Raw genomic sequence first — 11,165 nt, 5'->3', positions numbered from 1 at the left:
CCACTGCCACCTTTGTTTAACCTTTCCATTGCCTGGGCCACTGTTGAACCTGGACCTGAGCTGTGGGTCTTGGGTAGAGCAGGAGGGGAGCTGGTGTTACCGGGTGGCTTGTTTGCTGCTCGGCTGACCAGCTGTGGTGTAGCCATGGACTGTACTTCCACGAGGTTGTGCCATTGGCATGGGACTGGTCATCAGCCTGCCCAAGGCACTGTGCGGGCTCAGCCCCAAACCATGGGCTGTGGTTGGGACATCATGTTTTAAGTGCGATTGGTTCATAGAATCACAGAATCACAGAATGGTTTGGGTTGGAAGGGACCTTAAAGATCATCTGATTCCAACCCCCCTTGCATGAGCAGGGACATCTTCCACCAGACCAGGTTGCTCAGGTTCGGTGAAGAAGAATGAGGGTTCCTGGAGGTCTTCATCTCACAGTTGCACAAATTGAAGGGTGCTCAGAGGGGGAGAGGCATGCCTCTTCGTCGGCTGCTGGCACTGAAAACACAGGAATTTTCCTCCATGAGTGTACACATGTTCTGGTTTTCCTTGCTGTATAGAGGAGCGTGTGGTTTGGCAGCTGGAATTTTTTTTGCTTTTACAGGAACGCAATTTTACGTCTAGTTTTTGCCTGAGGAAAAGCTGGGTGCTTGCTGTGCTGCCAGGTTTTGTCCCCCGCTTTGGCTCCCGTTGCCTGCAGCAGAATGCCATCTCTCCCTCCCAAACAACAGAGACAGATGAGACTGAGCCTCACAGGCCGGCTGTCTGACACTCCTGTCCCAGAAATTTATGCCGTGGACCTGGCATCCGAACAACCAGGCATGCTCTTCGTGTTGACACCTGCCCCTGTTCTGGAGCAGAGCTTAGCCCTTCAATTACGCTGTTTTCATTTGCTTCTGCACGAACACCGCACCTGAGACAACCCCTGCTCCTCTTGGAGACCGCTCTGCTTCCCGGGACACTTGGGGTGGCACTTATGGGGTGTCCCATTCCCCTCCCTTACGAGGTAATTACTGCTTTCCAGCGGCCTCCAGCGCTGATGAGCGTGAGACGGAGGGGCGAGGTACATCCCCCAGCACCAAGCCACCCCGCCTTACCACCAGCTACGGGAAATTGTTTTTCCGAACACCCTGCACAGCTGTGAGAAAAATGAAAAAAAGGCTGAAAACAGTCCCTCAGTGCTCTCATGGAAGACTCTGTCTCCCTCCAGTGACTACTGAGTACCTACAGGGAACAGCCTACTAAAATAAGTGTTAAAAATTAGGTGGCTTAAGCCATCACTTTAGGTTTGAAAACCAGACCGAACCTGAGATCATCTCAGCTGACCGTTTGTGTCTTGTGGGCCGGAGATTTTCACACGACACCCTTCACTGAGCTTACTAACATGCTAAAATACGTCTTCGAGGCAGGATACCAAGGCTTAGAGAGCTCTTCCTTTCTACTGGTGGTGTCCTCCGTCTATTAAAGATGCCTGCCTGCTCTTGACAAATACAGCTTTCCATCGGCTTTTTTCCCGTCCTCCAAGGAAGACAGCTTCACTGCATTTCTCCTTGAAAAGCTGCTTCTGTCATGTAAGCAAGTCTCTTTTTTTTGAACAGGCAGATATAAATTTCTGTGCCTGACTTAGGCTTTTGTTTTCCCCAGCACTCAAATAGTTTCTAGACATGCTTTCCAATTTTTCATCTTCGGCTTTAAAAGGTGGACCTGAGAACATGGGAACATGACACACCGTTCCTGACTCGTACAGAAATGCAAAATGATCTTTCTGTACACACTAACTCCTTCTCACCATCTGAGAACAGATCAGTCTTTTTTCAGCAGTCTCAGGATGAGGATTGCTGTAGAGTTGCCTGTAGATTCTGAACCCCTGCAAGGTCATTACTTTTCAGCAGAACCACCGCTCTGCAGGTGGCTGCAATTGTCCCATGATGCGTGGCTTTGCAGTTGGCTTTCACATACTGGAAAAGGCTTTGCCTGATCCAAATCACCTACAAACCTAGAATACGCTGTATGACTCCCTTATAACTTACATTATTTCTCTTTTATCCAAAGCTTATAACAGCTGCAAATATTGCCAGCTGTGATTTTTTATGTAGTTTCAGATAGTTAATAAAACATTGGAAAGAACAGAGTTATCAACTGATCGATAGGCATCCTGTCAGGAAGACACTTCTCCGACAGTTTTTCCATTGATGCCAATTTTTTGAGGTCTACTGGTTGACCAGTTACTAATTCATAATAACCTGTGCTTCATTGACAGGCTGATATCATTTAGTCAGACTGCCATGCGCTGCTAAATCTAACAACACTGTGCAGAACTATGCGGTTACTCTTATCAGTCAACCCAATTATCTCCTGAAAACTGAAGTCAAGTTTCTTTGATTAAAACCATTTTCCATAAAACTGTGAATCGGCACTGTTTGCACTGCCATCCTTCAGTTTCTTCTTGATTAATCATAGATCAGTTTCTTCATTATGCTGTCTCAGATTGATGTTAAATTCATTATTTAATTTGTTCTGAGTAACCTGACATTCCAAAAAAATTTAGGACTATATAGAATGATGGTACCTTTATCACGAATGATTCAGAACTGTTCTTGGTACGTTGTTTAGTACAAAAAGGGTTGTTACTGTCCTTAACGTACAACTTTTGAGAAATGAAAATTATTTGTCATTTATGACAACTCAAGATCTAGCTGAAGAACAGTGCTGAGTAGCTTCCGTTGCACACCCGATATACTTTAAAAAACAGAAAAATCATCACAGGAAGAGCACTGAGTTACGCAACAGCCATTCTTCTCCTAGTTGCAGTCAGTGTCATCCTTGTTCTGAGGCTGAGAAGACCTGGAAGCATGTGCATAAAATCAAATAGCTTTCACAGCAAAGCATCAATTTCTGGTCACAGAGAGCGTGATGTGGTCCTAGAAAATTACTCATTTCAAAATGTATCATGAGTGAGATTTTTTGGTGTGTCTTTGTTGACATGGTAGACAATAAATGCAGTCCCAAAAGTACAGCACACAGGCAAAACTATTCAAAATTGCCTATGTTGTTCAACAAATAACTAATGAAGTGTGTCAACAGTTCAGATTCTGTGCAAGGCTGGAGAACAAGCAACGTATGGTGGAAAACAAAGATCAAATTACTTTTCTTTTTTCACCCCAAGAGCACTGGCACAAGAGTACCATCAAAACAGATTGTTGTCAGTCTACAGAAACTGATGATAAAACAAACGTGGATAATAGATGATGTATGGCTGAAGTATAAATCTCCAGAGCTGATTTTGCCAGTCACAAAAGCTTGGATTTCGAAGAAATGACTGTGAAGACTGAAAGCTTTTCTAAAGAAAGCTTTAGAGACAGTATCCACTAACACTAACTGTGTTTGGACTGTCTCCTGAAAGTTATGGTCTGCATTTGTTGTTTAGCAAACCAGCTGAGGGACTTTGCACCTATGACTTTTACGGTTCCTAAGTGGTGAAACTGCAACATTCATCAGTAAATCGCTGAAAAAGCAAAGAATTGGAAAATCATGTTAAGAGAGCCTGTGGTGACAGGACAAGCAGATGGCTCTCTGCGTTGCCTGACACTTGGAAGGTGGCAGTCATGACACTGACTCTGTTTTCCATCAACTCGAGGATGGATCAGGAAAGCCATGGATTTTCCCTCATGCCAAAAAATGCACGGGTGTGTCAGCCCAGCTTACCTTCTGCAAGCACATTTTCCTTGAGAAAACGGCGGCGTCAGTGGACTTCAAGACACAGCAGTTAGCTCTTAGTGCCCAAAAGCCATGCTGAATTTGGCGTGTTCTTCAGAACGGCAAATCACTACAGAGACCCCGCAGCGGCCTTACTGGAGAGTGGCAATCGTAACAGTTTGTATGCTTCTGTCGCTTTAAAAGGGGTAAGGGAGTCTGATAAGCAGCAAAAGGAGAGCCCTTCCGTTGAGTAACGAGGTTCAGAGCAGACCCCCTTGCTTTCTAAACTCTCTCAGAGAGGAGTCTAGGTGCGGCTGGATCTACTCCTAGTCCCAGACTTGGTCAATGGTTTACGTCCAGTACGTAGCCACTTACCAGATTCAATGTTTGCCTGTCAGAGCCCCTCCAAGGACTTTCACTGAAACAGTTTCGCAAAGTTGAAGCTTTGGGTAATTTATTCAAGCGACAGGTATCACAGATTGGGGATTGCCACTGATAAATGGACCGTCTACAAAAGCTGAGCTCATGGTAATAGTTTGGCGCTTTAGTTAACCATGTGTTCCCCGGGGTACGTCTGACAAAGTCAGAGGCACCACTCTTACCAAAAAGGAGTCCCCTCTTGGGGGGAGAGGAGAGATTCAGACCCGTCGACCCATCCATCAGATAAAGTTCTCACTTGGCTCCTCCTCCCAAAGAGAGTTTTCAAGGACCAATTTTTACACATTTGAAAATCTCTTTGCGAGGTGGGACTAAGTCAATTATTGTGTATCGATTGGCTCTTGGCATGGAATGTCGTGTCGTCAGAAGCGGGACTCAGCAGTGTGACGCCTTCGGAGCGGGCATCTCGGTATGTGCATTCGGGGGCCATCTGTGCTTTGTCCAAAGCAATCTCTGAAGCAATCTCTGGCTGCGCAGACTCCGCGGCGCCCCACAGATCACTGGGTTTACAGTGATGGGCTACCCCCCTTAATTCTGTCTAATAAGATAAGCACAAGTTAATTGCTTCAGTTGTTAACTCACAGAATCACAGAATCACAGAATGTTGAGGTTTGGAAGGGACCTCTGTGGGTCACCCAGCCCAACCCCCTGCCCAAGCAGGGTCACCCAGAGCAGGCTGCACAGCACCGCGTCCAGGCGGGGCTGGAATATCTCCAGAGAAGGAGACTCCACAGCCTCCCTGGGCAGCCTGGGCCAGGGCTCCGTCACCCTCAGAGGGAAGAAGTTCTTCCTCATGTTCAGCTGGAGCTTCCTCTGCTTCAGTTTGTGCCCGTTGCCCCTTGTCCTGTCACTGGGCACCACTGGAAAGAGTCTGGCCCCGTCCTCCTGACACCCACCCTGCAGATATTTAGAGGCATTTCAAAGGTCCCCTCTCAGCCTTCTCTTCTCCAGGCTGAACAAGCCCAGCTCCCTCAGCCTTGCCTCACAGGAGAGATGCTCCAGTCCCCTCATCATCCTCGTAGCCCTAACTCTTCGGATCTTGAAGCTTGAGACCAAGCATGTCTTTCGTCTGGCATTGGCAAGTCCAGCAAGGCCATTGATTACAGCTTCCCATGCTTCGATTTTACAAAAAAGCAAGGTTACGCACAGTGATATGATATGAAGTGGGGTTTATCTTCTTTATCCATCTTTGATCTCATGATCAAAAGCCAAGATCTCACCATCTTCATTTCGTACAGTGAACTAAACTTGTTACCTAAATATGAAAGAGAGCAAGAAAGCAAAATGTGACTCTGTGCTGTTTCTGTTACTGGAATCCACAAAATTTGGTGAGTTTTGTTGTGCTGCTGACATGTTGCTGAAGAAAAATGGATTTTTTCTTGTGTGTGCAGCTAATAGAGAGCAATGTTTTTTCCATTTATTTTGCTGGGAAAAAACCAAAATTTAGTGGCAGTGTGAATTATGGATATCATGTGCTTTATGCTGCTGAAGATGGTCTTAGTGCCTTAGCGCTAAGAGCTCATCAGGTTGGATGTGGCTGGGAAGAAGTGTTAGGTAAAGGCCCTCCGAGCGAGAAGCAGCCAGGAGGTGTAGCGACCAGAGAGATGGGGTTTAGGAAGAAGGCAGGATGTGATAGCTAAGACAGAGGCAGATCAGGGAGTGTGTAACGGAGGTGTCACAATTCTTATGGGCAAACCCATCAGTGACCGAAGGTAGGTTCAGCAGGGTGGACAAGACAAATGTGGACTTAATTAGCTAGGACAGGCGAAGGCAAGGAGGGAGTCTGTGAGCAGATACTTCATGTGAGAGGGCAGCAGGGTGAAAAAACGATGGATGCCTGCGATTTATTAGGGACACAAAGTCTGTGTCACCTCTGCTTTCCAGACAAGCTGTGGGCAACGGGAAACAAATCCCATGCTGAATGCTAAACGAACGTGTTCTAATAACCTAGCGGTAGCAAAGGTGGGAATCAATGCCTGGAGAAACTAGCCAGGGGGGGTGGGGGGGAGGTGGCTGTTTTGTGTTGCATGGCCACAGTATGGTGGGAAGTGGGGAAAAGCTGCCCTGGTCGCAAGCGCAACACGCTGAGAGAAGGAAGGTTTTACAGGGAGTGTGAACAGTTCGTCTTCATCTGAAATCAGCCATCAGCACCGTCTGAGAAGAATGGAAAACGTAAAAGGAGGTTGGGAGGAAACAGGGGCTGACAGGTGCCACGTCCTTATTTTGACAGCTTGGTGTAGAGGGTTTGCAAACAAACCAGGATCTCACACGGCTAGGGGTTGCTTGTCATGAACCAGCCAGTAAATGTCTATGATTCTATGGTTCTATGGGAAGTGTGCGATATGTGCTCGGCTGGATTGCTTATTTTTGGTTGCTGAAGGGAACAAACATCCGCCACCGGCTCAGTTTGCTGCTCCACCAGACCTCCTCACAGTTGCCGTCACTGCTGGAAGCCCCTGCGGTTGCGAAGGACCAACCGGGTCTGGCGATCAGAACCTGCTGTTAGGTCCCTCCAAACCACACGCCGTTGTGTCCTGTGGTGACACTGAATTTCGTTGGTGAAGCAAGACCGCCTTGCCAAGAACAAAACCATTCAATGCAGAAATTAAGGGTTCTTCAGGGATGCCTGAATAGCCCTGTTCTGCATGCTAGACTCATCTTAAAACATCGAGGTCAGCCTACGAGGACAGAGTCTGTAGCAGGAAACGCCTATGATCGTAAGAAAAGACGTACCTGTAATTAGGATGGGGTTTTTCCATTTTTACTTTTACTTAATAAGCCACAAATCAACCTGTTTAACTCAGCACTGTCTTCCAGTAGCGCTGCCTGTCACCACAGTGCATCGATGTCTCCTTGGGAAAAAATTGCTAGCAGTAGCATAAAGATTTGACTATGTGGCTCTTTCCCGTTTGTGAGAATGAACTGCAAGTAGAGTTTTATGTTTTAGTTGCTGCTGCTTGCTTAATTGCAATGTTTTCCTCCAGTTTTAAAGGCTGAGATGGTTCTGAGGGCAGTGAGGGAGGCAAGCAGTTACTTTCACGAAAGGGAAAAGGTTATCAGTTTGTTGCTAAAAATGTTTCTAAAAGAAGAAAGCTGTATTTTCTAAGGACAGGTACTAGTTTCAGTTAATCTTTTCTGGAAATTTGATAGATATTATTGTACCTGGCGCAGCCAAAAAAAGTAGTACTTACAGGAATACTCAGCTGATATTCCGGAGAGTGACTAATGCTGATTTCTGGCCTGGCAAATATTTGTAACTGAGAACTGTAGCAAGTTTATCAGGAATTGGAAAAGACAACGTAGTTCCAATTTTGTTTAAAATGCTTCCTTCTTCCACTGAAGTCAATTCCGTCAACGGAAGTTTTCACCTCTTCCCGGCTGAAAGAAGGTGTTGTGAGTGAGTCTGTCTGACAGACTCTTGGTCTCCTGTTGGGCATCAACCTCAGAGATAAACCACTGCTTTCAGCCGCTTTGTAAAATCACAAAATGCATGACCTAAATTCTGAAATGTGCGCTTAATGAATTTTTAAGTCTCGTAAATGTTTGCAAAGTGCACGTATTAACTTTGAAACCACTCTGGCTATGGTCTGGTCTGTGGTTCTTGTCTCTAGTGAGTGTCACGGGTCGTACTTCAGGGGCTGAAGATCCTCTCTTGCTTTTGGGAAATTTAGTGGAATTCTTGAAATTGCTTGTGCCCCAAGTCAGCTTGGCTTACGGCATTAAGAGAAGTAAGGATCTCTTACAACATCACCTCTGGGTCATAAAGGGAAGCTCTCAGTACGCCATTACACCGTACAAAAGAGTCGTAGCATGTTATCTGTATGGGGCAGCAAAGCTGAATACATTCCAGTTACACATTTTAATCCTAGAATAAAAAATACATCATCTCAGTACCGCTCAGCATTTCAGAAAGGTAAATAATCCAAAATATGAAAGTTGAATGAACTTCGTGGAAAGAAAGATAATCATAAACTTTTATATTTCATATTTGTACCCCTGTAACATGTTAATTTTTTTGATTTGTAATTTCACACATAACAAAAACAACAGTAGTGGCGTTGTTAGATCTTGCGGTGGCTCAGGCGCAGAAAGTGAATGTCAATATTGCAGCCTAGCAGTTTTAATTTTCTTCTGAATATAAGGAAAGCATGGGGATCCTCAAAACTGTATCTGGGAATGGAGAGGAGGGACAGTAGCTCCAAGATTTAATGTAGCCTTTTAGCATCAAGCATCCAATGTTTATCTCTACTGCTCTGGACACAGCAGGAAATAAATACTAAGTATTACTTCCACCCATTTTGATCTCACTCCTCCAAAGCATGTAACAGAGAACGGACTCTGAATTCTGTGTTATTAATTGTCTGGTTTCTGTTTGGTAAAGTTACGTGATGGGAACTTCTATACAGCCCAGGAGAGGGAGCTGAACATCGAACCACCGTATTTAACAGCTGTTAAACATGAGCTCACGGAGGAAGGCTATCGTACCCATACCCATGAAGCAAGAAAAGTTTTAGCTGAGAGAGTAATCTTGACTGCAACAAACGAAAGTTGATTTGGTTTTCAAGTATTTAGAGCTATGCTTTCGTTGTACTTTGCTTTCAAATGTAAGTTTACTGAATACCAGATAAAATGGTTTTCACGTTTATAGGTTTGTCTGAAAACTCAGACAAAACAACAAAACCCCTCTATTTTAGGAAGAAAAACTATTTTTTCCCAGCCTTTGGGATGACTATTCACAAGAAAAACAGGAGCAGGGCCAAGTGAGAAGCAGCGGCCTGCCCTGGCAGCAGAACCAAGACCCCAGTTCTTCATCGCAGCTGCAAAGAAAACAGCTTTGGAAGGGTCACCTGGCGTCTGAAATAGCTGTTTTCTGCCCCAGACTTGGTGTTTTAATCTCAGTATCAGCAAAACTGTCGCTGAGAGGGGCCCAGTGCGCGAAGTACAGCTGATCTCCACTGATAAACACGGATTTCCCTTCAAGGGTTCGTTTATCCTCATGCTTTCTGGTGAAAATGGGAGTGTGTGACTGGTGACAAAGGGACAGAACTCGCTCCCCAAGCCGAGCTTCCCGAAGGACAGCGGGCGCAGGCAACACCGCGACAGCTCTCGCCTGCCGAGACCTGAATCTGCAAACTCTCACCTCTTTCTGTGGGCAGGGTTGGGTCTGGGGGAAACTGAGTAGAAATTTTTTCATCGTGAGCTGCCCCAGGTACTGTTTTCCCAAACCTCCTTCAGCCCTACCGGTAATGGGAGAAAAATACGTGGAGTGGGGGCTTGAAAATTATTGTTACAATAAAGCCTGGAGTAAATTGCACATTTTGGGTTTTATTAATCACTTTTGCAGAGCTGCCCTGTTCAGGGAGACTACTTACTTTCCTCCCAGGTCCCACCGGTTTTAAATATCACTACAGGGTTGTTGACAGCTCCACCCGGTTCCTCAAATCCATTTTTTTTCCCCCCCCCCCCCGCAAAGTTTTTGATAAATTGTGTGCTGCTGCTGCATCCCTGTGGAGAGCAGGGAATGCCTGTGGGGAGCGCGTGGCGTGGGGTGGGGGACCAGGGAGCACCTGCGCCAGCTGATGGATTCACGTCTTGTGCCCAGTAGAGGATAAAAGCCAAAAAAAATGAAAACAAAAAGGGTTAAAAAAAAAATATAAACTTTAAAAAAAGGTAAAATGTAACAAAAAAGGGGGGGAAGAACAAAGGAAGTATTAAAAAAATTTAAAAAGAAAAGGTAAAATGTTACAAAAAGGGGGGAGAGAAAAAAGGAAGGATTAAAAAATATAAAATTAAAAAATAAAAGGTAAAATGTAACAAAAAAGGGGGGGGAAAGGAAGGATTAAAAAATACAAAACTTAAAAAGAAAAGTTAAAATGTAACAAAAAAAGGGAAAGAAAAAAGGAAAGAGTGAAAAAAAACCTCACAACTGTGTTTTTTCCCCGCTGAGGGTGATTTTTCACATCCATTTCACACTCTTTTCACATCTTCTCCGCGCCTGGTGCCACCCCTCTCCCGGCCGTCATTTCGCCGCTTTACCCCCAAAATTTCTGCCCCCTTTCCTTGCCCGTCGCACCCCACCCCTCGCCGTTGCCGAATTTCCGCTTTTTTCCCCCCCATTTTTCGCTCCGGACCCCGGATGCTCCAGCGCGACCCGCCCCACCCCGGCCGCCCCTCCGCGTTTCCCTGTGATTTCCCCAAGTTATGGGCAAAGGGGGGCGGCCCCGAACCCGCCGCTGGGGAGGGGCTGGGGAGGGGGGGGCGGGGGGGCAGCTCCGCGCGGCGCCGCCAGGGGGCAGCAGCGCCCCGCGCGCTGCCGCATCCCCCCCCTCCCCCTCGCCCCCCCCTCCATTAACGGCCACCCCAGGCCCGGAGCCCCCCCACCCCCAGGGTCCGCTCCGCGGGTTGATAAATATGGTGATCACTAACAATATTTATGATAATAATTATAGTGTAATATACTCTTACTATTATTATGTATTTATCGTATATTCCTTCGGAAGGGGAGGGGGGCGTGCGGGGGCCGGGCACCGACCCGCTCAGGGCAGCTCGAAAACCGGGCAGAAACCACTCTTCTCTCGGGATGAAAAACCGGTATTAATGGGCCGGTGGGGCGGAAAAGTCCTTGTTTTTCTTTCTTTTTTTTTCCTTTTTTCTGGTTTGGGTTTCCTCAAAGCTGGCGGTTCGGCTGCGGCGAGGGGCAGGGGGTGCCGGGGGGGGCTGCTCCATCACCGGGCACAGGTGTCCGACCTGGATGGCCTCCTGCAAACCAACCCAAACCGCCCCAAAGCAGAGAGGCTTTCCCCCCCGCTCTGGAAGGAGCGTCCCGCGCCCCTTCCCCCCCAGCTTTAGGGAACCCGCGCAGGAGGAAAAAGCGCTTTTTTTTCCTTTTTTCTGGGAGCAGGAGAAAAGAAGCAATGTGCTGCTGCTGTCTGGGGAGAAAATGTCCGTAGCGGGACTGGGGGGCTTCCCCACCCGGCAAGAACTTCTGCAGGGCGGCTTTGCCTGCAGGGACCCAGGCGTTCCGCTCTCATTAGCGA

The sequence above is a fragment of the Opisthocomus hoazin genome, chromosome Z (genome assembly GCF_030867145.1).
Source record: "Opisthocomus hoazin isolate bOpiHoa1 chromosome Z, bOpiHoa1.hap1, whole genome shotgun sequence".
NCBI lineage: Eukaryota > Metazoa > Chordata > Aves > Opisthocomiformes > Opisthocomidae > Opisthocomus > Opisthocomus hoazin.
The sequence above is the reverse complement of the archived record's forward strand: the minus strand, read 5'-3'. Positions refer to the sequence as shown.